Source organism: Halichoerus grypus, chromosome 10, assembly GCF_964656455.1.
Source record: "Halichoerus grypus chromosome 10, mHalGry1.hap1.1, whole genome shotgun sequence".
NCBI classification, from domain to species: Eukaryota; Metazoa; Chordata; class Mammalia; order Carnivora; family Phocidae; genus Halichoerus; species Halichoerus grypus.
In genome coordinates, this window is record NC_135721.1 from 39779792 (window position 1) to 39805624 (window position 25833).

At 43.4% G+C, this 25833-nt stretch overlaps 1 long non-coding RNA gene across 1 annotated transcript in view; it reads left to right on the forward strand.

Moving 5' to 3' along the window:
- The first annotated feature begins 5524 nt into the window (after nucleotides 1-5524).
- LOC118551529 (uncharacterized) overlaps nucleotides 5525-25833 on the forward strand; it is a 36285-nt gene continuing 15976 nt past the window's right edge. Inside the window, exons 1-2 of the long non-coding RNA XR_013442175.1 lie at nucleotides 5525-5828; nucleotides 6724-6872. This is a non-coding gene — a long non-coding RNA (uncharacterized LOC118551529). The remainder of the gene's footprint in view (nucleotides 5829-6723; nucleotides 6873-25833) is intronic.

Genomic DNA, 25833 nt, shown 5'->3' on the forward strand with positions numbered 1-25833 from the left:
TTCCCAAGGTGAGACCAGTAGCTCTGTGAGAGGGCTCCAGGCAGGTGCTGTGGCCCTGAGGAGGGGATCCCAAACCACTGCCCAGGTCAAGACCTGACATGGTAGACGTGAGGGGAATGAATGTCCTGATCTCACACCCCTCCTGTCCTCTCTCTCCTGCCAGTACGAGGCCTGGCTCCACCCCCCTGGAAGGCAGGGGTGGGCAAGCCCAGATGATGCCATGCAAAGTGCAGCCTCCTGAGGGCACAGAGCGGAGCTGAGCAGGGCAGATGGAGAAGGGACACGGAGGGGGTCCATGGAGAATCACGGTTTTACCCACCCCGGCTTCACACTGGGACAATATCCCGGCCCAGGCAGCAGCAAATCCATTTTGGTGGGAAATTGACAGGTACGGTAGCAGATCAGCATGGGCACATTTGGGGCAACACCCGACAGCCCCAGGGAAACCTTTATTGGAATTTTGCATTTTACCCTAAGTAGTATTCCCCAGGGAAAAATTAGTTAATTGTTTGCTCTCTAAAGTGTGGGAAGATAAAGGGGCATTTTTGGTGGGTAGACCATGATATTGGGTTTGGTGAGTGTCCCATGAGACACGTGAAGCAAGCTTTCGGATGTTCAAGGAAGGGAGGCTGTAGGTGCAGATGAGCACCCTGGGGCCCCGGGAGGTGAGGGGTCTGGGACGCGGGACGGGAGAGGACAGGAAGCTGGGCCAATGCGGTGTCTGCAGAGAGTCCAGGACTCCTGCTCTGTGGTTTCCCAGAGTCTGGAAGCAACGGTGCAGTCGTGAGCTCCTTGGTCTCAGGCTGCTCTCTGGCTGCTTCGCCGGAAATCACCTGGCACGGAGTGGTTTGCCCAGAGCACAACAGGCAGGACAGGACTTGTACCTGAGGCTCAGAAGCAGGTGACCCTGGCCCAGGAAGAATTCCCTTCTTGGGGGTTCCAGACAGTTTGTCGTTGTCCCTTGCCTCTCAGACGACACAGAGCTGCTGTAATGGAAAAGATCTGAAGAAAGATTGACCTAGCCTCATTTTGCAGGTGGGAGAGCTGTTGCATGGAGGTTAGGCCTAAAATTGCAACCGAGTTGGTGACAAAACTAAAATTTGTCATTTGGAAGGGGTTGCCCCTCCTGACTCCCAGGCCTGTGCCTCACTCAAAGGGCATGAGGAGGGCATCAGAGCTGGTCATCACAAGGCAGTTAGAGGTGATAGGAGGTGCTTAGGATAGGCAGCATTTTCAAGGAATCTGCACACACAAAAATAGGTATTCAAATAGTGTGAATACAATGGTGGCACACCTTCCTTGAGTTTTATATATTCCACGAGTGGGATCAGCTCAGCCTGGCAGGGGGAGTGGTCCGAGAGTGGTTTATGGCCCTCAGATGGAATAAAGCTGGAGAACTGGGCAGGAGTGAGAACATTGTTCTTGGCTTCAGTGTCACAGAGCTAGACTCTTCTCGATAATGAGCCAACCACAGACAATTGGGATGGATGATTCTAGGCGGACTTGGCAGCTTTCGGATAAGCCACCGGAAAAGGAACTGTGATTCCTTATCAATTGCACTTTATCAAGAATTCCATCAAAGCTCTGTGGGGTTCCGTGTCTGGGGTCAGCTCTGTCAGATCTAGAATCAGATTCGAAATTTCTCAAGATCAAAAGCTTGGTAAGGTATGCTGTAATCCACGGGGAAATTGAGCTGACAATGTGAAGGTCAGTGCTGATGGCTTTTATTCCAATACAGGAGTTCTATCTTTTAATACCTTTTTTGCTCATTAGTATTCTGGTGTGGGAAGGAAAGCAACTGTTCCTTGTCCCTGTCACCTGACTTCTGCCTGAGGCAGGCCCTGGGCTCCAGTGGAGGCCTCGCCGAGGTGGGGAGTGGGGGTGGGGATAGTGACAGCGAAAGTGGTGAGAAGCTCGACTTCTGAATGGACATTATTATTACTTGGAATTGGAAATATTAAATTCTGAAGCAGTTGGCGGTTTAAATTAGTGTTAGGATTTTGAATCTTCTGCGTGGGAACAAATAAGTCATTAGGGGTAAGAGAAATAAGTAGCCCTCTGTTAGTTTCCCAGGACTGTCGCAACAAATGACCACAAACTGGGCTGTGGCACAAGAGGAATTTATTCTCTCACAGGTCTGGAGGCTGGAGTCCAAAATCAAGATGTCGGCAGGTCCGCACCCCCTCCAGAGGCTCTGGGGGACAGTCACCAGCTTCCAGAGGCTGTTGGTGTTTGTTGGGTTTCCTTGGCATTGAGGGCTCCCCTGGGTAATCCAGGATAAATCCAGGATAATCTCCATCTCACGAGCCTTCACTCAATCACCTAAGCAAAGACCCTTTTTCTAAATTAGGTAGTATTCACAGATTCCTGGAATTAGGAGGCAGACATCTTTCAGGGGGAGCGGGGCACCATTCAATCCATGACATCTCCCAAAGTTGCTTGTGTTCACGTTCTGTGAGTCATGCTCATTCAGTGCAGCGGGACTTGGGAACACACAGAGAAGACAGTGCCTGGTGCGCAGGTCTGAATTTGCACTGTATTCTGAAAGCTCCAGGATGGATCTCCAGGGATGGGATCCGGCACATTCTTTTCAGCATCTCAGGAGGGAGACAAAATTTGGGCTTTATTGGGTGCCATGTGGGAGGGTGCCAGAGTTGGTAGTTGTTTCTTCTTCTTTTTAGAAAACCCTCAATAGAATGCAGGCGAGGTCATCAGCTTTAAGTGAAGGGGCAGCAGCGATTTGTTGGAGCCTTGAAGAACAGGGAGAACATGTGGACTGTCCTCAGGAGAATAGGAAAGCAACCAATTTAGATCTTCATCACACTTCAGCTAAGTGCTCCTAATTGTTCCCTGCCTCAGATCTCTCTACTGTCTTTATCTTCATGCCCCCCCTTCTCTGTTCTTGCTCAACAACCTTCAATGAACCCTTATTGTTAAGACAGTGGAGTTGAGGGGTGCCTGGGTGGCTCAGTCGGTTAAGCGTCTGCCTTCGGCTCAGGTCATGATCTTAAGGTCCTGGGATAGAGCTCCGCATCGGGCTCCCTGCTCAGTGGGGAGCCTGCTTCTGCCTCTTCCACTTCCTCTGCTCATGTTCCCTCTCTCGCTGTGTCTCTCTCTGTCAAATAAATAAATAAAATCTTAAAAAAAAAAAAAAGACAGTGGAGTTGAAAGTGCATAGCCTAGTAAGACCCACGACGACCTGGACCCTGACAGTTCCCCTGCTCCTTGATCTGTTCAAGTGATTGCTCCTCAGCTAAGCCAGCAGGAGGCAGTTTTTTTTTTTTTCCCTGTAATGAACCGCATAGTAAATATTTTAGGTTTTGCCAGCAACAGTCTCTGTTGTGACCACCCAACTCCGCTGTTGCAGTGAGAAAGTCAGAAACAATACCGCATGAATGAGCATGGCTGTCTTCCAATCACTTTATTTGTCGGCTCTGAAATTTGAATTTCATAGAATTTCCATGTGTCACGAAAGATTTCTTTGATGGTTTTTCAACCATCCAAAAACGTAAAACCCTTTATTCGCTTGCAGCCCCTATGAAAACATGGCAGGCGGGATTTGGCCCGTGACCCACAGTTCACTGAACACTGACATAAACCATGTATGTTCTTTCTTTCACTCGGACCACACTTCCTGCCCCAGATCCATCTTCTTGCAAGTTTACATCTGTCCTTTACTTTGACCTCAATACTTTCCATTCCTTTTCCTTCAGCGTTCTTCAATCTCCCCTTTTGCCCCAAAGCTCTTAAGGACCCTGCATGGTATTTGGCTTTCTGTAGCCCAGATGATCTGTGCTCCTCATGATGCTTAGCTGGGTCCGTTATTTGTCTTTTCTCTATCTTATGCCTCCCAAGCAGACTGTATATTTCTGGAGGGAGGGCAGAGCTGACATTTTATGTCTCCATGTGTCTCATAGAGTCATGCCCTACACCTACTTGGTGTTCAATAAATATTCAAGAACAAAATGGTACTTTTTAACCCCTACTCTGCAGGGCTCAGCAGGATTGTTTTATGCACAAAGTTCAGAAATAAAAAGCCAAACCCCAGCAAAATTGCTTCCTTTTGCATTCTTCATTTTGATGATGTCTCTAAGGTGTGGTTTCCTAGATTCTTTATGCCCCTAATATAGTCCAAATTACCTTATATTTCTGTTGTCTCTAATAGATAGGAAGTGACACGTAGGGTACAGAGGCTCCGGTCACCTAGAGTCATATACCAAAACCTGTCAGAGTAATGTAAAGAATAGACCACACCAGACATTTTATTAAAGGCTTTTACCTTGTACCAGGTAATTGTGCACCATTAAGTTAATTCACACTGGAAAGAAGCAAAAAGAATTTGGGGTGTGTTGAATGTGGTTCGGCCAATTAGGACAACAATTAGGACGACTCTGCCTGAAACTATGGTGTATCATTCGGATAGAGGCGCTATTTGGAGGTCATTGAACAGATGTTATTTGAGAGACTGCTCTACTTGGGAAGGGAGGCGAGGGAGAAAACAGCAGATTCTGAATGTTCCAACCTCTGCACTTCAGGTTTGCCTCACCTCCACTGCAGGCACGTAACACAGTCAATCTGCTGAAACTTCAGCCTGAACTCGAAATAGCCACCATGCTATTTTTGCAAAGTAGACAATAATAATTATTGAAAACGTGTCTCCCTCTAAGAGCATTTTTTTTTTTTTTTAAATAAGGGCTGACCTAACATTTCCTCTCTTCCCTCGAAGTTCATTATTCCCCGAGTTACCTCAGGGCATCCATGGGCATCCAGCCTTCGCCACCATAGCAACACCCTGCTCTCAGACTTCTCTGGTGGAAAAGACAAACACCACAAACTCCTGTGCAGGAATTCTGCCCCTTCCTTCCTCACCTACAAAACCAAACTGACTTGTTGCTCAGTACACCCGTCTTATACAGAGCAGCAGTTGTATACGGAGCCTGCAAAGACGCACGAGCAGCAGAATGCTGGTGATCACTCCCACCCATTGCTCATGAGGCAGTCTCTCGAGAAGGCTCTTGGAGATTGTCCAACTTCTATAGAACTTTTTACTTTCTGGGAGGTCATTAACCATGATCAACCAGGTCATTAGCCTCGACTTACAAAGGAGACCTAAGACCTTCTCTTACTTGAAAATGGCTAAGGCAACTGCAACATGCTCAATCCATAAGACCAAGTGTATCTAATTCACAGCTGTATCCCTGGAGTGCAGTGTAGTACCTGGTACAAAGTAGATGTGAAATACATATGTCTCCTTGGGTCATGCTCATAACCTATTAAGTGCTCTATAATTTTCAACAAAAAGTGATACACTTTGGGTGTAGCCTCACAAATACATATGTATTTGTTAAGTGCTCGAATGAATCTTTCCTGCCCGCATATTGCTTTCTTTGGGATGCTGACCTGGATGAGAATGAGTGTGCTTAAAGGGCCGGGGGGGGGGGGGGGCGGTGGTGGGGTTAAGTTTTGATTAGTGAGCTCCATGAGAGGCTCTCCTGACTCCAGGCAATGGGAGGCACAGCACTGGAATGGAGATTGCTGCAGACTTCCCATGAAACCAACCAAACTTTAAGCCTCGAGCCTCTCCTTTGCCCCTGCTCTTCCAAGGCTATGCTAGGGGCCCTGGCATTTTTCTATTCCCTTTCTTGTATTCTTTTCCTTACAGCTGCAAAAGCTTCAGGCCTCACAAAACTCAGACCTGTCCTGGGAGGTTCTCCTTGGAATCCTTCCTTGATTTCCAGGAGAACGTTTTTTTGTTTTTTTTTTTTCCCCCAGGAGAACGGTTTTGATCAACATGCATTTCAAGCCTCAGTTGAAAAGACCCCACTGGTGTGAGTATTTCCCAGACTCCTCTAGCTTCCCCACTGCCCCACCCACACCCTACCTCTCTCCCAGCCACCACGCTCACCTTCCTTTGGTTTGTGTAAGTCGTCAACCTCTTTGCCACCTCCAGGACACCTTACATCTTACTCTCTCTGTGCCCCCTTGCCCACATAGACGCAATTAGCCTGACAAGGTCCTACCCAGCCATTCTGCAGGTCTATCTTCTCAGGCCCCTCAATCTATATATTAACCCCTCCTTGCCCTCGTTCATTCTCTTTCCGAGTAGCACCTGCAGGCTTCCACCCTTGAAATCATCACATATCCTCAGCTTACAGTGATTTGTCTGCGTCTCTCTGCTCCACCTTTCTCCCCAAAAACTCGAGGGCCGGAAGTAGAGCTGACTTGTGTTCACCCACGTTTGCTGTCTTAGCCTCTGCCTGACGCATAGTGTGTGCACACTGACTATTTAATGAATAAATGAACAGATGCCTCCACGGCACGGAGTGAAAATCATGTCGCTTTACGGCTTAGGTTTTATTCGCTTATTTTGTTTGTCTTTACATTATTCTCTCTTTCACGGCACATTCCTGTTCTTAGAGGACTGTGCATTTTTATTATTTGTGTCAGGCACATAGATAAGTGCTTAAAAACATAATAACAATTAGGAAAAGCCCTCTTTTGCTCTCCCTGGTGCTAGTGCAGAATCCGTGCAGTGATTTTGTGACTGTTTGCTCTGAGGTCCCTGGAGCCAATATTGCTGTGCTTGCTTTGTTTTCTGAGGGACTCGCTGAGCTGCAGAGAGAATCTTTGAGCCCATCTTGCTCCTGCTTTCTGCTTCCCCATCCCTGTTGGCGATAGGCTTTCGAAGTAGGAGGCATGAAATCATGTTCCCTTTATTGGCAGCTCTAAAGAGCATCTGAAGCACTGGAGTGGTGATCTTCAAACTGCTGGGGAAGATTTGAAAGAGCACCAATGTCTGGGCCCCACACGCGAACAGTTACAGCAAGATCTTGGTGGTGGGTCCACCACAGAGATGTTTTAAAAGCTTCCAGGTGAGACAGAAAGACAAATACTGCATGGTCTCTCTTATTTGTGGAAGCTAAGAACAAAGTTGAACTCAGAGAAACAGAGAGTAGAATGGTGGTTGCCAGGGCTGGGAGGTGGGGAGAGATGGGGAGATGTTGGCCAAAGAGAACTAACTCTCAGTTATAACTAAGTTCTGGGGATCTAATGTGCAGCATGGTGACTGCAGTTAACAATACTCTATTGTATACTTGAAATTTGCTAAGAGAGTAGATCTCAAGCACAAGGGTAGCCAGGTAAGGTGATGGATGTGTGAATTAACTTGATTGTGGTAATTATCCCATAATGTATACACGTATCAAACCATTACATTGTCTGCTTTACATATATCCAATTCTGCTTGTAAACTTAACCTCCATGAAGCTTGGGGAGAAGCTCCCAGGGGATTCTTTTGTGCAGCGAGGGCTGAGAACCACGGCCGTGGAGGAGGAAACGCAGCTATGGCATTGGCTGAAGAGGGGTTCAGAGAGTCTTGACTGTAGCAATGACAAGCACTTGGAACCAGTCTAAGTTTTTTGTGACAAACAAGCAGAGAAGCCTTGCTCCCAGGCTATAATCCATTTCTTTTCTCACACAGGTATGGAAGGAATAACCCTCAAGAGTACATGTGGCCTGGAAAACTTCAGAAGGGAAATAGGGCTTTGGGACCCAGAGATTCTCATTTGATTCCCTATACTTTTTCTGTTGCCGGTGGGGCAGGCAGGATTTATGAGGTCTGCAGTGGGGCCAAGGTGATTTGAAACTTGATTATTTGGGGTGTCAGGGAATTCAGGAGAGAAAGATCAAGTTCCCAGGTGATGATGCTGTTGGTCTGGGACTCACATTTGGAGAACTGTTAGTTTATTATCCTAGGGTCACCCTGTCTTTGGTTCCTAATGACTGATCACTTTGAGATAACTGAGGCATCATTGAAATGGCTTTCTCAGAGTTGGGGGTGATAAACAGCAATCTACCCTGCTCACTCTGCCTTTCTTCATCCTCTCCAGCAACTCAAGACTTGCTTCCTGGAGCCAGCCTTCCCCAGCTATTTAATTCAAGCCTAGAAGGAAGTACCAAGTCTTTGATGTGTACTTTGGCCCATAACTATTTCAGTAGAGTTAAAAAGTATTTCCCATTCAACATCTCATGTAACTTTATTTTTAAAAATTTTTTATTGTTATGTTAATCACTATACATTACATCATTAGTTTTTGATGTAGTGTTCATGTAACTCTTTAGAAAACCAAGTGTTTCATTCTCCTGCTTCTTCTGTTTACTCATGATGTTTCTTCTCCTGTAGAACTTCATCTATTTATCTATCTATCTACCTATCCATCCATCCATCCATCCATCCATCCATCCATCCATCCATCTATCTATCATCTACTTATTTATTTGGCTTGCTATGGTGCTGAACCTGATTCTCATTCAGCAATTACTCTTTAGTTCAAGAACTTATCACTAGTTGACTAGAGTCTGTGTCTCTCAGTTCCAGTTCTCAAGAAAGAGAATATTTGATTAGCTACCCAAACCTGTGGGTGAGATACTCTTGGTCAGGTGCCACCTCACTCCTACCTCAAACCATCCAATGGGAAATTGAGGTAGGGCATGCATAGATGGAGGTCCACTCAACAGGGTCATTGTACAAGAACAGGGGTCAATAAAATTTTCTTGAAAGGGCCAGACAGTAAATAGTTTAGGCTCTGCAGGTCATATGGTCTGTGTTGCTGTGAGAGCACCCAGGTAAGCCCTAGACAACATATAAATAAATGGGTGTGGCTATGTTCTAAGACAACTATATTTACATGAGTAAGATTGGACTGCATTTGACCCCTTGGCCATAGTTTACTGACTCTTGTATCTGAGCACCCTAAATGCTTTTAACTTCTTAACTGCAATAACTTAATCGTAATTTTTCTCTCTGTTAATTGTGTCACTTGCAAAGGCTTACAGAGCTCTCAAGACAGACATATCATTGTCTATTTTATATTCCTCATAGCACTAATATGGCAAGTGATGCACATTGTATCCTAGCAATTGTTTTGAAATGGATGTAAAGAATGTTTGGATGAGCTATTTGGGCTTCCTAGAGATTGGCATAATGTAAATCCAACCAGTCTGTTTTATAAAGTTGGCCAAATCTTCTAATCAGAGTACATGCCTTAATTTTCCCCGTAGTAGCCAAGTGTGATGCATATTGGGCATTGTTCACTAAAAAAAAAAATTCTCCTTGTTGTCTTGATCCCACAGACCATAGGATTCTTTGTGAAAACTTTATTCTTAAGTCCCTGGCCAGGAATAGCCTAGATGGGGCAAAATCGGGGTCTGCTGAGGCAAGAGTTCTTACTCTGGCTGAACATTTATTTAAACACTAAATTAATCTGATAATTTAATTTAATTTTAATTATCACCTGGCCAGCTTTTAAAAAATGCCAATTGCCAGACTGAAGATGCTTTGAGGATGAGACCCAAACATCATGTCTTATTGTGTGATAGGGGTTGGAAAGCTAAATAGTATATTTACTATAGTCCCTTCCACTTGGGTTCTATAAATGACCCAGCTTCTTCCAAGCAGACACACCCATGCAAGACTAGAAGGAAAAAGTGACCGTCATGAGGCAAATATAGTTGTGGAGGCATTTAGTATTTTTCTGTAGCAACTGTTCCAGAGTCCCTCCTGTGTGGTTTCAGCTTTGTGGGTATTGAGAAGCATGGTATTTAATTTGCTGGCAAAGATCACAGCAAAGGTATAGTGATCTTGGTGCCAGTATGGCTTCCTGATCATGGTAGAGAGGGGCGGTTCCCTGGTGAGCAAGTTCTGCTTTTATTCTGAGCGTCATTTCTGGAAGTTCAGTTCAGTTATTCCAGTGTTTTTTGTAAGTCACCTAAAAATCAGCATTAAATTCCTTTATACTAAAACTAGTTAGAATGAATTCTGTTGTTTGCATGGAACTGGGAGTGATATCGAAATCAGGCAACAGAAACTGAAGGATGGGAATCTGGGGTGGGGGACGTGATTTGGTCAAATTTGAAGGCCCTGAGGATCTGGTAACTATTAGAGGGTAGGCTACTGATGGACCATGGCAGGGGGGATACAAAAGTTACTTCAGTTACATAAATTCCAGGGTCATCGGGAATAAAGTGCCTATTGGAATCATGGTGCTCTCAGACTGAGTATGTATTGGGGTAGCAGTACAAGGGCCATGGGAATGTGCTGGCTGGCTTATTTATTTATTTATTTGAAAGAGAGCACAGAGGGAGGAGCAGAGGGAGAGGGAGAGAGAGAGAATCTCCAGCAGACTCCTTGCTGAGCAGGATCCCAGGACCCTGAGATCAAGACTGGGGCCAAAATCAAGAGTTGATGCCCAATCGACTGCATCACCCAGGTACCCCTGTGCTGGCTTTTTATAACAGCATTTGAAAACTTTAAAAAAGAGAACTTGGATTTTAAAATTTTCATTCAAGCCTCGGCCAGAGAACTAGTGAGTTTCTTCTACCCTAAAAAAATCTCTTATCTCAGGACGCCTGGGTGGCTCAGTCTGTTAAGCGGCTGCCTTCGGCCCAGGTCATGACCCTCATCGGGCTCCTCGCTCAGCGGGGAGCCTGCTTCTCCCTCTCTGTCCCTCTGCTTGTGCTCTCTCTGTCAAATAAAATCTTTGAAAAAAAAAAATCTCTTATCTCTTACTGTTGCAGAGTTGATTCAATCAAAGTCAGCTACGCAGTCTGATGAGGGGGGAATGCTTAATTACAATGCAGGTTGAGCTCTTAGCCTCAGCAGATTGCATGTGAAAGTTGGAACAATTGTGGGAAGGAGTAGGAACTTAACATTGGAAATGACCACATTTGGGAGGATTTGGATGAGTCTGAGAACCCAGAAGCCCCAAATCCTATTGAGTTTCCTTTGCACCCGAAGCCTATATTTCCAGACTTCCTTGTATCTTGGGCTCAGCAAATGTCCTAGCTTCCACCAGGCAGACATGGCCCCATGAGACTGGGAAGGCAGGGTGGACATAGGGAGGCAGATGCCTCCATCCGGGTAATGCTGATCACGGCAGAGGCAGTGTGATCCGGAGGCAGCAGACATGGAGGCAGCTTCCTGATTCCTCAGTTTTCTTTCTACAACAGCGGAGGATCCCTCAGAAGGTGAGTTCTGTTGTATGGTTTGGAAAGTAGCTCCTACAATCTCACCCTCAAGCCTGCTCTCCAGGTATTTCTGCCAGCCACCTAATAACCATAATAAATTCCTTTCTGCTTAAAGTAGCCAGGGTGAAGTCTGTCCTCTGTAGCTGAACCCTGTACAGAGAGGTAATAAATCAATTCATCAGCAGCTTTCCTAGCCGCTGTGGAAATGGCCCATAACAACCATAAGAAAAAGGCATCTTGGCTCTGCCTGAATCCCTCTAGGGACAAGTTTCTTAGGCAACTCATTCCATTTTGAACAAATTCCAATTATCAAAAAAAAATTTTTTTTAGTTGTCTGGAATCTGTCTATTTGTAACTTGAGCCCATTGATTTGGTTTCCTGTTAGCACATTTGTTTGGTTTCCTGTTAGTCACTTGGACAAGCTAAAAACTCAAATTCCTCTACTTGTTTTCTCTGTGACATGGTTCCCAGATTCCACCACATTGCCTACAACTAGCTGAGGAAGAGAGAGAGGACAGGAGAGGAGGAGTGGAGAGGAGAGGAGAGGAGAGGGGAGGGGAGATGAGGGGAGGGGAGGGTAGGGTTAGTTAGTCCTGATGGGGACTGTTGACCCTGAGTGTGGTGACACGTGCTGGTATAAATCTTTATGTAAAAAGAAAAGCAAAAAAGGGTGGAGAAAGTGTATGTGATTAAAACCTTCTTATTTAGTAAGAGTCCCCATGCCAGCTCATGGTTACTTTGTCAGCCTCATTGGAACATTTTATTTGCATGGTAATTTATCTTTCATCTATTAGTTCATCTTTCTGTTGATAAATTAGTGACCCTTGGTTCATCCACTCAATAGCATGAATTTTGTTATTTTACCCAAGGTAGTTACCCGTATTGAAAAAGAGACAGGAAAGGGGAATAGAAATTAAAAACAAATCTAATGTAATGGGGGATTAACTAACATCCCCCGGTTATTTTTATTTCTCAAACTACTTACCACTATCGAAGAGTAGTTGTTTATATGCTTACTGTCTGTGTTCTTTTGCCAGAACATAAACTCTAAGAGGGCAAAGAATTTGTATGTTTTGATCCTTCCTGTATCCTTGGAGTCTGGTCTCTCTCTCTATGCTAATTTAATGAATGCATGTTAGCATAGATACAATGATAGAAAGAAACAGAGGAGGTGAAGGAGCAGAAGGGAGCCTGTGTTAATTTCCTATTGCTGTATTACTAGTTATCACAAACTTAGTCACTTAAAACAACATACATTTATTATCTCATAGCTCACATGGGTCAGGAATCTGGGAGGCACTGCTTGACTGGGTCCTCTGCTCGGGGTCTCACCAGTCTGCAGTCTAAATGTTGATTGACTTCATTCTCATCTGGAGGTTCATCTGAGAAAATGCCTACTTCTGAGCTCATGCAGGTTGTTGGTAGAATTCATTTCCTTGCAATATAACCGAGGACCCCAGTTTCGTACTGGATATTAGGTGGAAGCAGCTCTAGGCTTTTAGAGACCACCCTGCAATCCTCTGCCACATGGTTCTCCCATAGGCAATTCACAGCATGGCTGTCTGCTTCCTTGAGGCCAGCGGAGAAAGTCTCTCTTCACTCTGCTAGGAGTCTTATATAATGTCATGCCATCATGGGAATGGCTTTACTTTTGGCATATTCTACCAGTTAGAAGCAGGTCACAGGCTCTGCCCACACTCAAGGGGCGGGATTTATACAAGGTTACTCCTTGGGAATCACCCTAGGGTGTGTTCATCACAGAAGCCCAGGAAAAATGAGAAATGGTCAAGAAGAGAGAGATTTGGCTTTTGTTTCTCAAACATTTCTTTTTATGAAATTCACCCTACATTTTACAATCAAAATATTGTGTAGCTCAGAGATTTGGTTTAGAACGCCCCCAATCTTATACATTTTAGCAAATTCCAAGGTCCGGAATTTTTAGTTTGGTTAATGATTCACATGATGTGGAGTCCTTCTTTGGATTTTAATTTCTCTCTGATGAAGAGGGAATTTCAAGGTAGATTTAGACTGGATCTGGCTCCCTGGTTGTTTAAGAAGTAGACGTGTCTTGGTCAACAAGATGGGTAAAATTCCAAGCTGAGAATTTAGAGCACCCAGCATGAACAAAAGTCTACCAGTGATTTCAGAGGAGGTATATGGTTGTGGGACTGGACTTTTCCCTCAGAGTGGCTTCATTTCGTAACCAATGAATCTGGACTGGTCAGACAAGTTGCTTCATGCAGCTCTGCAAAAAGACAGTGAAAGCCTGTGAAATATCTTCTGGCTACTTGTCTCTTTTCCACAGTAGTTGAGTAACCAAAATGTTAGCCCTTTACCCTGGTCAAATGGGAGAGGGGCTTGCCTACAAAGCCTGTGGGTATATAGCTGAGGGTGGAGCATATATATTTGAAAATCATAAGAAAAAAGAATGCATTGACCATGCTTGCATTAGAGAACCTGCTGAAGTCTTACTATATTTAATTGAATCAAAGATGCCGTTGTAAGGCACAACATTATTTTATATGCCACTAAGCAAGAAAGAGCAAAGCCCTGGCAATTAAACAGCAACAAGCCATTGATTATAAGATACGTCACTATTTCAGAGGTATTAGTGTGTGCAAAAAAGGCATGTCTTGGAATTGATGAATAAGGTTGGCTTCCCAGGAGCAAACCTACCTGGAAATGGTATTACCTTCAGAAAGCCCTGATTCTCAGCACGGCTGGGGTCTAGAAGACCTGGGAATATGACATTGACTAGTCTGCTGTCACTAGGAAAAGAAAACATTCAAGTTGGAAATGTCCTTGGAAGTCATGTAACCCAGCCTCCCTCCTAGGGCAAGAGAAGCTGTGCCTCTCTTTCTAATGGATATTTTTCTAGTCTCTGCAGAAATATTTGGAGCATTGAGGAACTCACTACCTCACATAGCATCTGGTTGCATTTTTGGGTATAATTTATCAGGTAATGGGGTCCCAATTTAAACCTAACGATGCTTACCTTGATCCAACTGTGTAGGAGAATGTCTGGGTGATTTTAGGCTGGGCATCATCTGTGAAATGGGAAAACGAAGATCCTGTAGAGAAAGCTCATGCCAAGGGAAGAGGAAGATGGGCTGACAGGTACGCCCTGACAGTGCCTCAGCTTATTTATTCTTTCTTTCCTTTGGTGAAAGTACTTATCAAGGGCCAAGGTCTAAATCAATGACAGACATCAGTTCCCAGTTTCCACACCTCTCAGCTCATAGCTCTTCCAACTCCAGTTTGAAAAATACAGAAGAACTCTGATTGGATGTGTTTGCCTTGAGTACCTGCATGTGGTCCCATCACTCACCACCCAGGGGTGCTGTGGTGTAGCAGACAGGTCACTGGCCTTTCCATTCTATAGGCACCTTGACAAGGCTTGGGTACCACTGGGCATAGCATTGGTGGGTGTCAGCTGGAAATGAGGATGCACCATGGCACATTGCTTTGCCTAGACCTCAGAGAGCCAGATTGAGGGTAATCGCAGAGGAGGTAGAAAATGATCACACATGGTAGCAAAGGGGGCTGCATTCATCACACTAGGAAAATGAGAAGCCCCTTGATGGAGTGCTTGAAACACTCGGAGATTATGTAGTGGAATGGGACCTTGAGGTTTCCATCATAGGAAACAGGGACAGAGCCAGTTACACATTACTAGCCAGTGCTAAGTAGTTCTGCTTTGACCATGAGCAAAGAAATCTGTAGAAAAGCATGGATTATATTTTTACCAGTTGCACTCATTATAACTTACACCATTATAGTGGATCTTGTCATTAATAAAATATTAACATGTTGCTAAAACTTTAATAACAATAAAGTGCTAATGCATTTTATTTATTTATATTTGATAGTTCATAATCTCACTCTCCTCTACTATAATTAATGAGTCCACTGTTCAAATTCTTAAGAAAGCTATTCATAGATGACTGTGTCTAAATTCAGTTTTAGGAAATAGAAGTAGACTTCCAAAAGTCTGCCAATGACTCGGAGATGGTTGTGGAAAAAGCTAAATAAAAAGAAAATTATTTTCTTTTGAATATAAAAGGTACATTTGATTTTTCTCATGGGTGAAGTTAGAGATATGAATAGGAGGAGAACAATATCCGAGCTGATTGCAGTGCTCACCATTGTAACAGATTTTCAAAGTTAGGCTCTTGCAGGTTGATTTATACATATATTGATTATTGGCATCCCACAATTTTAGTAGTCTTAAAACATTTTGCTCTTATCATTTCCAATTGTTTTTCTCTTCCTTTATCATTCTCTGTCTTGGTAATGTAACATTTCATGTTGGAAGAGTTGTCTATTTTACTTTTTGTGCATTGTTATATTAATATTTCTTCCCTGGGTTCTTAGAATTCTCCTACACAGTCAAGCCCCTTTTAAAATTTTCTTGAAAATGCATATCCTTTCTTAAGTAAAAGAAAGCTCAAAAAGGCATAAATAACTTTGTTTTTTTTTTTTAAGATCTTATTTATTTATTTGAGAGAAAGAGGGAGAGAGAATCTGAAGCAGACTCTGCACTGAGCACAGAGCCTGACACGGGGCTCGATCCCACAACTGTGAGATCATGACCTGAGCCAAAACCAAGAGTCAGACACTCAACCAACTGAGCCACCAGGTGCCCCGGCATAAATAACTGTACAAGAGAATGAAAGCATAAAAAACCATAATTCTTACAAATATTTTAGTTTTGGCTTTAATTTATGGTAAGTATTTCAGACATTCAAAAGATGTACATGGTAATATAATGACTACCAGGATACTTGATTCCCAGATTAAGAATTAGAACATAATCAACATAGTTGATACCTTGTGTATGCTTCCTCAAATGCATTCTTCATGCCCCTACCCCCACAGAAGCATCCTCTTGAATTTGTTTATTGTTCCCATGCATCTCTTTTACATATTTACATATAATTACATATTTAACTTGCCTTGAATAATATACATTGTTCTGCATATTTAAAAAACATTTTACATAAATGGTATCATTTTGCATTAATTATTTTGCAACTTACTTTTTTCATTCAAAACTATGTATTTGTCCATGTTGATATATGTAACTCTAGTTCATTTTAACACGAGTATGTTATTCCAAAATACCTCCATTTATTATCACTCTCCTGATGATGGGCATTTAGTTTATTTCTGATATTTTTGTCTTTTTATATGTTATTAGAGCAAATGCAACAAAGTTGCTTACACATGTTTCTTTGTGCTCATGACGGGGAGTCTCTTTAAGGAAACTGTTTGGACTGAATTGCGCCTGCCCAAATTCATATGTTGAAGCCCTGATGCCCAGTATCTCAGCTCCTGACTGCGTTTAGAGACAGGGCCTTCAAAGAAAAGATTAAGTTAAAATGAGGCTGGTAGGGTGGAGAGTAATCCAATCTGACCAGTGCCCTTATGAGAAGAGGGGCCTAGGACACACAGAGAACCCTGGGGACTGAGGGATGCACTGAGGGATGGGCGTGAGAAGAGTCCACAGAGGGCGGCTATCTGCAAGCCAGGATATTGTTCTTCTCCTATTCATATCTCTATCTTCACCCATGATACAAATCAAATGTGCCTTTTATATTCAAGAGAAAATAATTTTCTTTTCTTTCTGTTGTTGATGCCGCCTGGTCTGTGGTATGTTGTTACGGCAGCTCGAGCAGACTAATACACTCTCTTAGTGTGAAACTGCTGGATGGAGGGATGTTTGCAGGTTCAACTTCTTGAGCTGATGCCACACCACTCTCCAAAATCATTGACACACATCTAACTCCCACCACCGGGTCTCTTCTAGTGGCAGAGCCTCACCGACATCAGACGAGTGTTGACATGGTATCTTCTTATGGTTTTAATTTGCACTTGATTTTTAGTGAGGTTGAACATCTTTCCTTATGTTTCATTAGCCATTTATGCTTTCTATTTCTCTGTAAATGGCCTGTACATATATTTTTGCTTATTTTTTTATTGGATTGGCTTTTTTTAAACAATTGATGCGTGCAGTGTTCTATTAATGCCATTAGTTTAGATTTTTTATATTCTTACTGATTTTTTAAAAAGACTAATTTATTTGAGAGACAGGGACAGAGAGAGCGTGCATGTGTGCAAGCGGGGGGAGGCTTTTAAAGAATTTTGAGGCCAGGAAGATTAGCTGTGTCTTCCTCTCTTTTTTAGTAGCATCCAGTGCATATCTCTGTTACTAGTTATGGTTCTGATCACATTTGTTTGGTAGATGCATGTTGAAATGCCTTTCTTTTCTAGACTGTGAGCTTCTTAATGGCTAGGAGCTTGTCTTTATTTCTATTCCCAGGGTCTGGCACGGTACTGGCCTGATTTGTATTTGTTGAATGAATAAATACAATAATAATATAATGTTACTATGAAGAAAAAGAATTTGTTTTATAAATCGCAAATCACATCACTCTCCCTTCTGATATTTGTATGCTTTTTTCTGTTTCAGTGAGAGTGACTTGCCTTCCCAGCTGCATTGTGAGTTTATGTGGGCAGAGGCTGTATTTTAGAGAGGATTGGTACTGCTTTGGTCCTTAGCACAGTGTTAAGTATATTAAAAATCCCAGAAGATATTGTTTGATTGATGAGAGACTAAATGTAGCATACATTCTAATCATTTATATTTTACCTTTTTATTTTTTATTTTATCTTTTTACTAAAATGAAAGTATGACAAGTAGTATTAATGAAGTACTAGTTACTCAAATAAGGTGACATATGGGGACATATGTAAAAAGGTTTCAATGCTGAGGGACAGGCTCACGCCCCCTTGGTTGGAGCCAATGCCCCGTGGCTGCCGGGTGCTATAGTCAGTCTCTGCCTTTCTCCAGTAACCCAGGCTCCTGGAGAGGCCCATTTTGACAATCTCAGCAGGTCTTGAAACTTCCTTCTGGTTTACTCACGAATTTTAGTATCTTTTTCCTTCTCAGAAACAGAAAAGCTGAGAAAACCACATATCTTCACTCTTTTTCTGAACATAATCTTTTTTTCAAGATTTATTTATTTATTTGAGAGAGAGAATGAGAGAGAGAGAGAGAGAGAGAGTGGGGAGGGGCAGAGGGAGAGTGAGAGAGAGACTCTCAAGCAGACTCCCTGCTGAGCATGGGGCCCTACGCAGGGCTTGACCTCACGACCCTGAGATCATGACCTGAGCTGAAATCAAGAGTCAGACGCCCAACTTACTGAGCCCCACCCAACCCAGGTGCCCCTAATCTGCACATAATCTTATGAGTACTCTTTGGTTTTTCTTTTTCTTTTCAGGAGAGGTTGCCTGTCTTCCCAATGATCTAAAAATGACTTATAGCCAAAAGTTTATTAGGCTACTGTTTCTCAGGAGTTAAAAATAGTGCTTTAGACTGATGGTTGTCAAAGTGTGGTCCCCAGAGCATCAGCATCAGCATCACTCAGGAACTTGTTAGAGACAGACATCCTTGGCCCCCACTCAGACCTACTGACTTGGAAACTCCAGGGGTGCAGCAGTCTGTCTTAACAAGCTTCCAGGGGATTCTGATACCTGCCAAAGTTTGAAAACCACTGCTTTAAACCTTCAGCTAAGGGTCTAAAAGGAGTAAATCCCTCCCTCCCCCATCTTCTCCTTTATGATTATTTGAAGAACTTAAACAGCACAGGACTGTTTTGAAGCAGTCATACAAACAGTGTTAGAAAGGGACATGATTAGGTCACATAGTAGCCAAAAAGACAGAGTAGAACAGTCATTATTAGGAGCAGAACTCCGAGACCAGAAGCTGGCTTGTGTTCACGTCCTGCCTCTACCATGTCGTCCTTTTGTAACCTTGAGCATGGTATTCAACCTCTCCGTGGTTCTGATTCCTCACGTATAATACTGAGATCCTGGCAGCACCTCTCTTATGGGGAGGCTTATTGCTGGAAATGAAGGGTTCATACTGATAAGTGCTTCGCACAGTGTCTGGCCCGCAATGAGAGCTCTGTAAGTGAATGTCCAATAAAATAAATGAACTTGAAGCTGAAGGTTTCATAATCTGAGATAGTCCCCAACAAGAGGGACACAGAGCAGGTGTGTGGAGCAAGTCACACCCCCTTGGAGGCCACGGCCTGTGTATCAGGCCAGAGCTGTTCTCCCAGATGCAGAGGGAGAGAACTGGACCAGCAGTGACCGCAGCGTATAGGAAATCTGTATATATTAAAGCAGGATTCACACTTGTACCCTTCTGAATCCTGGAAAGGGAGGTGATAAGAAATGCAGTTATCCGTCACCAGGATATGGCAGGTGTCTGAGATCCCTGGGCCATCATATGGCCAAATCTTGGTTGTCAGAACTTTCACATGTACTGCTTTCAAAAAAAATCCATTCAACATGAACTAGGCACCAACATCCATTTCTGTTGGTTGCTGGTGTATACTCCAGCACTTGGCAGATTTGATGTATTTTAACCTAGCTTTCAGCTTTCTGTAATCTCGCTGCATCAATCCTTCTCTGATCAGGCATGTCTGCCTTCATTTGGTAGACATGGCAGGTTTTTCATTTCCCCCATGTAAATGACTTGTTTATTACAGTAGGGGTCCCTGGTCTTTGGAAACAGCTTATAGATGTCCTCACACAGAGCTGAGAAAGGGCTTCATGAATAATAATGCCCAAGTAAACCTGAGATGAGCTTGGACGTTGCCTCTTTGAAATTCATACATCATTCTAAGTGCCATCATTTAAGGCTTCCTGGGAAAGCTGGGTCTGAAATATGCTTTCTTTACAAAACTTATCATTTCAGCACAAAGCAAACAGCAGAAAGCAAAGGTGGGAGTATGTGATTCCTGGTATGTGTTTTACTTGAGCATAAAATTTGTTTTTCTGATTGTACTGGGATTTTCACAGCCCTATGGTTTTAACTTTTTATTTTTTTTATTTTTAAAGGTTTTTTTATTTATTCATTCAAGACACAGAGATACAGAGAGAGAGAGAGAATATGAGCAGGGGGAGAAGCAGAGGGAGGGGGAGAAGCAAGCCCCCTGCTGAGCAGGGAGCCCGATGTGGGGCTCGATCCCAGGACCCTGGGATCATGACCTGAGCCGAAGGCAGACACTTAACCAACTGAGCCACCCGGGCGCCCCAGTTTTAACTTTTTAATTTGCATTTCTCTTTCTACTAAATGTTTCTCAGCTTCCTTTGAATTTATGGTAAAAAGCACAAAACTGAAGATGAGAAGACCACCATCCAAGGTAAGTTAGCGCTCAATTCCATTTGTCTTGGGACACAAAAGAGAATTATTAATGCATTTGTAGCATGGACTTTAGCTTCTGTCTAGACTGCAGGTCTTCAAACTTGCCTGTGCATGGGAATCACTTGGAGACTGTTAAAAATACTGAAGCCCAAGGGCACCTGGGTGGCTCAGTCGGTTAAGCGTCTGCCTTTCTCTCAGGTCATGATCCCAGAGTCCCAGGATTGAGTCCTGCATTAGGCTCCCTGCTCAGTGGGGAGTCTGTTTCTCCCTCTGATCCTCCCCTGTCTCATGCTTTCTCTCTCCCTCTCTTGCTCTCTCAAATAAATAAATAAGATCTTAAAAAAAAAAAAAACAAAACCTGATGCCCAGGACCCATCCAAGGTGTTATGGTCTGGGGGTGTTGGGGTTTTTTTGAAGATGCCCAGGTGATTCTAATGTACAGGAGAGTTTGAGAACAAACCACAGGTGCACATAGATTTGGAGATAGCCAGCCATTCATGCAGAAAGTCATATGACCCAACCAAAGTCTATTTAGAGATGGACTGAGTGGCCTCTGAGGAGAGAACCCATTGTGAGGGAGGAAGGAGCCAGGCATACTCAGGTAGGAAAGCTGGGAGTTCTGCTTCTGGGTATATTCACTTTACTCTGTCCCCTCCCTGCTGTGATGGTTGCAAATCTCAGACAGAGGGAGAGAGAGGACTGAGCTGAAATGGAAGCGCTTTTCCAGTAGAAGCTCTGCAAAGCCCTGGGTCCCAGCAGAAGTGGTCACGGAGTGCGACATAGTGACACAGGGGAGGTGGGCTCCTCGGCCTTGTCAACACACGCTGCAGCAATTCAGGCCTAGAGGCGGGAGGGCAGTGGTACCAGGGGCCCGGTGAGCCGGAGTGACCTCCCGCAGCGCCCTGTGTGATCTGCGATGGGCCGTGCGGGGTCACGAGTGGTCGGCGTGGCGGGGTGTGCACGGCGGGTACTGCGTCTGGCAGAAACGCTGGGAGGACGGCAGATTTGTCAGAGCGCTGAGGTCGCGGACGTTGGCAGGTAACAAGGTAACGTTTGCTATTTATACTCCAGGTGTATATCTACCAGCAGGTGAGGCCTGGGGACGCAGCACAGTTTATCTGTGTAAGTAAGGATGTGAAGATACAACTACACGGTTAGATATAGAAAATCAGAATGCTACCTTCCTGCCCCTATTGGCTTAGCTCCCCTGAAGAACGGTTAGACATTAATAGGATGCCCTTTGTCTGAATTGAGGAAGGAGCTATGTAAGAAGGTTGTGGCCGTTGCTGTGGAGCTGCTGTTAAAGACATTGCTCATTAAATCCTTCAGTGGTTCTCCTAAGGCCCCATGTGATAAATTCCTTTTGGAATTCAAGAGCGAGTCTATCCTGAATAATTGGTATGCCTTCATTTATGAGATAATAAGAACTGTGCAACCCATTACATTTCCTGCCCTCCTTCCCTCCTCAGCTGTCAAGAATTTCAAAACCAAACACAATGCTTTCTTGCAATAAATATAACTTCTGGTGTTAACAACATCGAGTCCTTCTTATTATGGCTTTGCTGTGGTTTAATAAATTTTTCTATGTGTCTCTTGTTTTAAACCACACTAAAATATTTTTAAAAGAAGCAAAGGGTGGGGCGCCTCGGTGGCTCAGTTGGTTAAGCATCTGCCTTTGGCTCAGGTCACGATCTCAGGGTCCTGGGATCAGCCCCGCCCTGCCTTCCGGTCTCCCTGCTCAGCAGGGAAACTGCTTCTCCCTTTCCCTCTGCTCCTCCCCCTACTCCCTGCTTCTGCTCTCTTTCTCTCTTTCAAATAAATAAATAAAATTTAAAAAAAAAGAAGCAAAGGGAAAACATAAAAATCTCAGTTAAATACAATCTGATTTATAAAAGTCTTTTTTTATAGCTTTATTGTGGCATAATATATACAATAAACTGCACATATTTAAAGTGTAATATTTGTAAGTTTTGACATAATATATACCCCTGAAACCGTTACCATGATTGGGATGATGAACATATTTATCATCTCCCAAAAGTCTCCTCCTGTTCCCTTGGAATCTCTCCCCCAACTCTCCCTGTCCCTAGGCAACTACTGATCTGCGCTTTGCTACTAGATTAGTTTGCATTTTCTAGAGTCTCACACAAGTGGATTCATACACTATGTTCCTTTTCTTGTCTGAATTCTTTCGGCATAATTATTTTGAGATTCATCCATCTTATTGAACGCATTAATAGTTTATTTTTATTGCTAAGCCGTATTCCACTGAATAGATACATAACACAATTGTTTCTATTCAGCTGTTGATACACATTTGGGTTACCTCCAGTTTTAGCTACTATACCTAGAGCTGCAATAAACATTCATGAACAAGTCTTTGTGTGGACATGTGCTTTCATTCATCTCGAGCAAATGAGAGGGACGGCTAGATTGTATGGTACAGGCACACGCGGCTTTTTTAGAAACTGCTGCAGCATTGTGCGAAGTGGTCGTACCATTTTACGTTCCTATCACTGGCATATGAAAGTTCTCATTGCTCCACATCCTCCCCAACACTTGGTATGATCAGTCTTTTCTTTTTTTTAATTTTAATATATATATATTTTTTATTATGTTATGTTAATCACCATACATTACATCATTAGTTGTTTTTTTTTTTAAAGATTTTATTCATTTATTTATTTGAGAGAGAGAGAGAGAGCACATGAGAGGGGGGAGGGTCAGAGGGAGAAGCAGACTCCCCGCCAAGCAGGGAGCCTGATGTGGAACTCGATCCCGGGACTCCAGGATCATGACCCGAGCCGAAGGCAGTCGCCCAAGCAACTGAGCCACCCGGGCGCCCTACATCATTAGTTTTTGATGTAGTGTTCAGTATTTTAAATTTTAGCCATCCTAATGGGTGAGTAGTTGTATCTTATTTTGGTTTTGGCTTGCATTTCCCTAATGACTAATGATGCCAAACATCTGTTCTTGTGTTTATTTGCAATTCATTTATCTTTGGTGAGATGGCTGTTCGAATCTTCAGCCAATCTTCAAAAACTGAGTTGTTTGTTTTCTTCTGATTGTGTTTTGAGGGCTCTTTATATATTCTTGGATATAAGTCCTTTATCAGATACGTGATTTGAAAATATTTTCTCATAGACTGTGACTTGTTATTTCATAGAATCTGATTGTTAAGTACACCATTGAAACCACTCCAGCACAATCCAGGCATGTGGGACCGTGAGAAGTGGTGTTCAGAATTATGATCCTGAGACTCTGCAATGTCCTGCCCTGTGGTTGGATTCACTGAATGTCCTGGGCTAGTGTAACTGGCCCCAACTCACCTCCTCTCTTGCAAGCCTCACTTTGCCTCCATCTCCTCCAGCTCCTGCCACACAGCCATTATCGAGATATTGAAACCTGCCCATTGAATGGACCCTTATTTGCCAAAATAGCACTCATTAATCTTTTTTTTTTAAGATTTATTTATTTATTTGAGAGAGAGAGAGAGAGAGAGAGAGAGAGTGCAGGGGGGAGGGGCAGAGGGAGAGCAGAGAGAGAGTCTCAAGCAGACTCCGTGCTCAGTGCAGAGCCCAACTCAGGGCTCAATCTCACGACCCTGGGATCATGACCTGAGCTGAAACCAAGGGCTGGATGCCTAACCCCCTGCACCACCCAGGCGCCCCAGCACTCCACTGATCTTTGATCTGCTTGACATACAAGAGATTGGAAGGACCTCATCTCTTTCTCCAGGGACTAAAATCTGGCTCTGCTGGGGAGGGGGGGAGGGAGAACCTAACAGTCTACCTCTTGTATTTAGGTTGAATCAAATGAAATCACTGCTTTTTTTGTTGGTCAAAAAGTATCAACCATAGGTGTATTTGTAATGGGTTGCCATAACAAAGTCCCCCAGATTTGGGTGGTTTAAACAACAGAAATTCATCGTCTCATAGCTCTGGAGGCTAGAAGTCTGAGATCAAGGTGTCAGCGGGGTTGGTTCCTTCTGGGGCCGTGAAGCAGAATCTGTACAGACGTCTCTCCCAGCTTCCGGTGGCTGGTTGGTAATTGTTGGCATTCCTTGGCTTTTAGATGCACCACCCCAAACTCTGCAAAATATCTTTACATGGTGTTCTCCTTGCATGTGTGTCTCTGTGTCTAGATTTCTCCTTTTTATAGGAACACCGATCATATCAGATCAGGACTCGCCCTAACGACCTCATTTTAATTAATTATATCTGCAAAGACCCTATTTCCAAATAAGGTCATATTCTGACGTATTGGGGGTTAGGGCTTCAACATATGAATTTTCGGGGAATAAAGCTCAACCCATAACAATAGGCAGTTGTATATAGTTCAGCCTAACAGAAACTTTTAGTCGATCTACTTGTTTTTAGCTCCTGACTTCCTTACACCTTCTGCTTTGGATTGGTTCCTCCTATTTCTAAACTTTTCCAGGGAACCTTGGAGTCAGATTGGTTGTGTCTCATTAGTTTTCTCATCCCTCCATCCCACAGGTACTTAGAGTTGACTTTTCTTCTCTAGGTCTGCTATGCAATTTGATATTCATCTAACATCCAGTTTATTGAAGTTGAGTTGTTGTTTTAAAGTCTTTGGTCTTAGCTTAGTCAAGGCTTTTTGGGCAGTGTAGAGATGTGCTCAGAAGTTCTTCTGTATTTAGAATGGGAGTTTAGTGTCAAGACAATAGAATTTGGACTCAGAACACTTGGGTTTGGGTCATGCCTCTACTATTTACTAGTCCTATGAAACTGGACAATTTGGTGGCTCAGTTTCCTCATCTAGACGATGTGAAAACAAGGTTGCTTGGTGTCTAAATTAATTGTGGAGAAAAACATGGGGGATAATTTTCAATAACATAATTTGTATATGGTAAGGCTTTATCTAACCATTAATTGTTATGACAAAAAGAATTATTTTGCAGTTGTGGAAAACTACAAAATTGAATAATAACAGCAAATATGTACCGAAAGGTTACTTTGCACAGTTACAGTTCTTAGCCTCTTTACACATTGACTCATTTAATTATCACAACTCCTGTATGAAGTAGTTACCATTTGGACTCCACTAGAGAGAGAAGGAAACTGAGGCATGGAGGCCCTATGTGTTAATCCTCTTTAAAAATCCCCTGCTCTGCACAAGACCCAAAGCATTTGTCACTTTCTCCCTCCACAGAACACTCTCCCCAACTCTCTTTACTCACACTTCCTTTGATGTCAGGGAAAGTAATTTCTCTCTTCTTCATTTATAGTTTTCTTTTCACTGGGGCCCTAAATCCCTTCCCTCTGTATCTCATGAAAACTCCCACTGCCCTGAATTCTCTCTCACTCCGTATCATGCCAGTTTCCTGTATTTGTAGGTTCAGTTTCTTACCCATCCAGAAAAGTAGAGGAGTCTAATAAAAATAGGAAAACCGCTCGAACTGTTGTCTCTTTTATCTACCTCCTATTTGGGCTCATCCCTTTTTATGTCAAATCGCACTCAAAGCATAGTCCGTACCTAGACTCAATTCACATTTCTTCTTAACTCCTGCAATCTGGCTTCTAATCTCTCCTGTCCAAACACAGTATGAAAGCAAATCTCTCCAAATT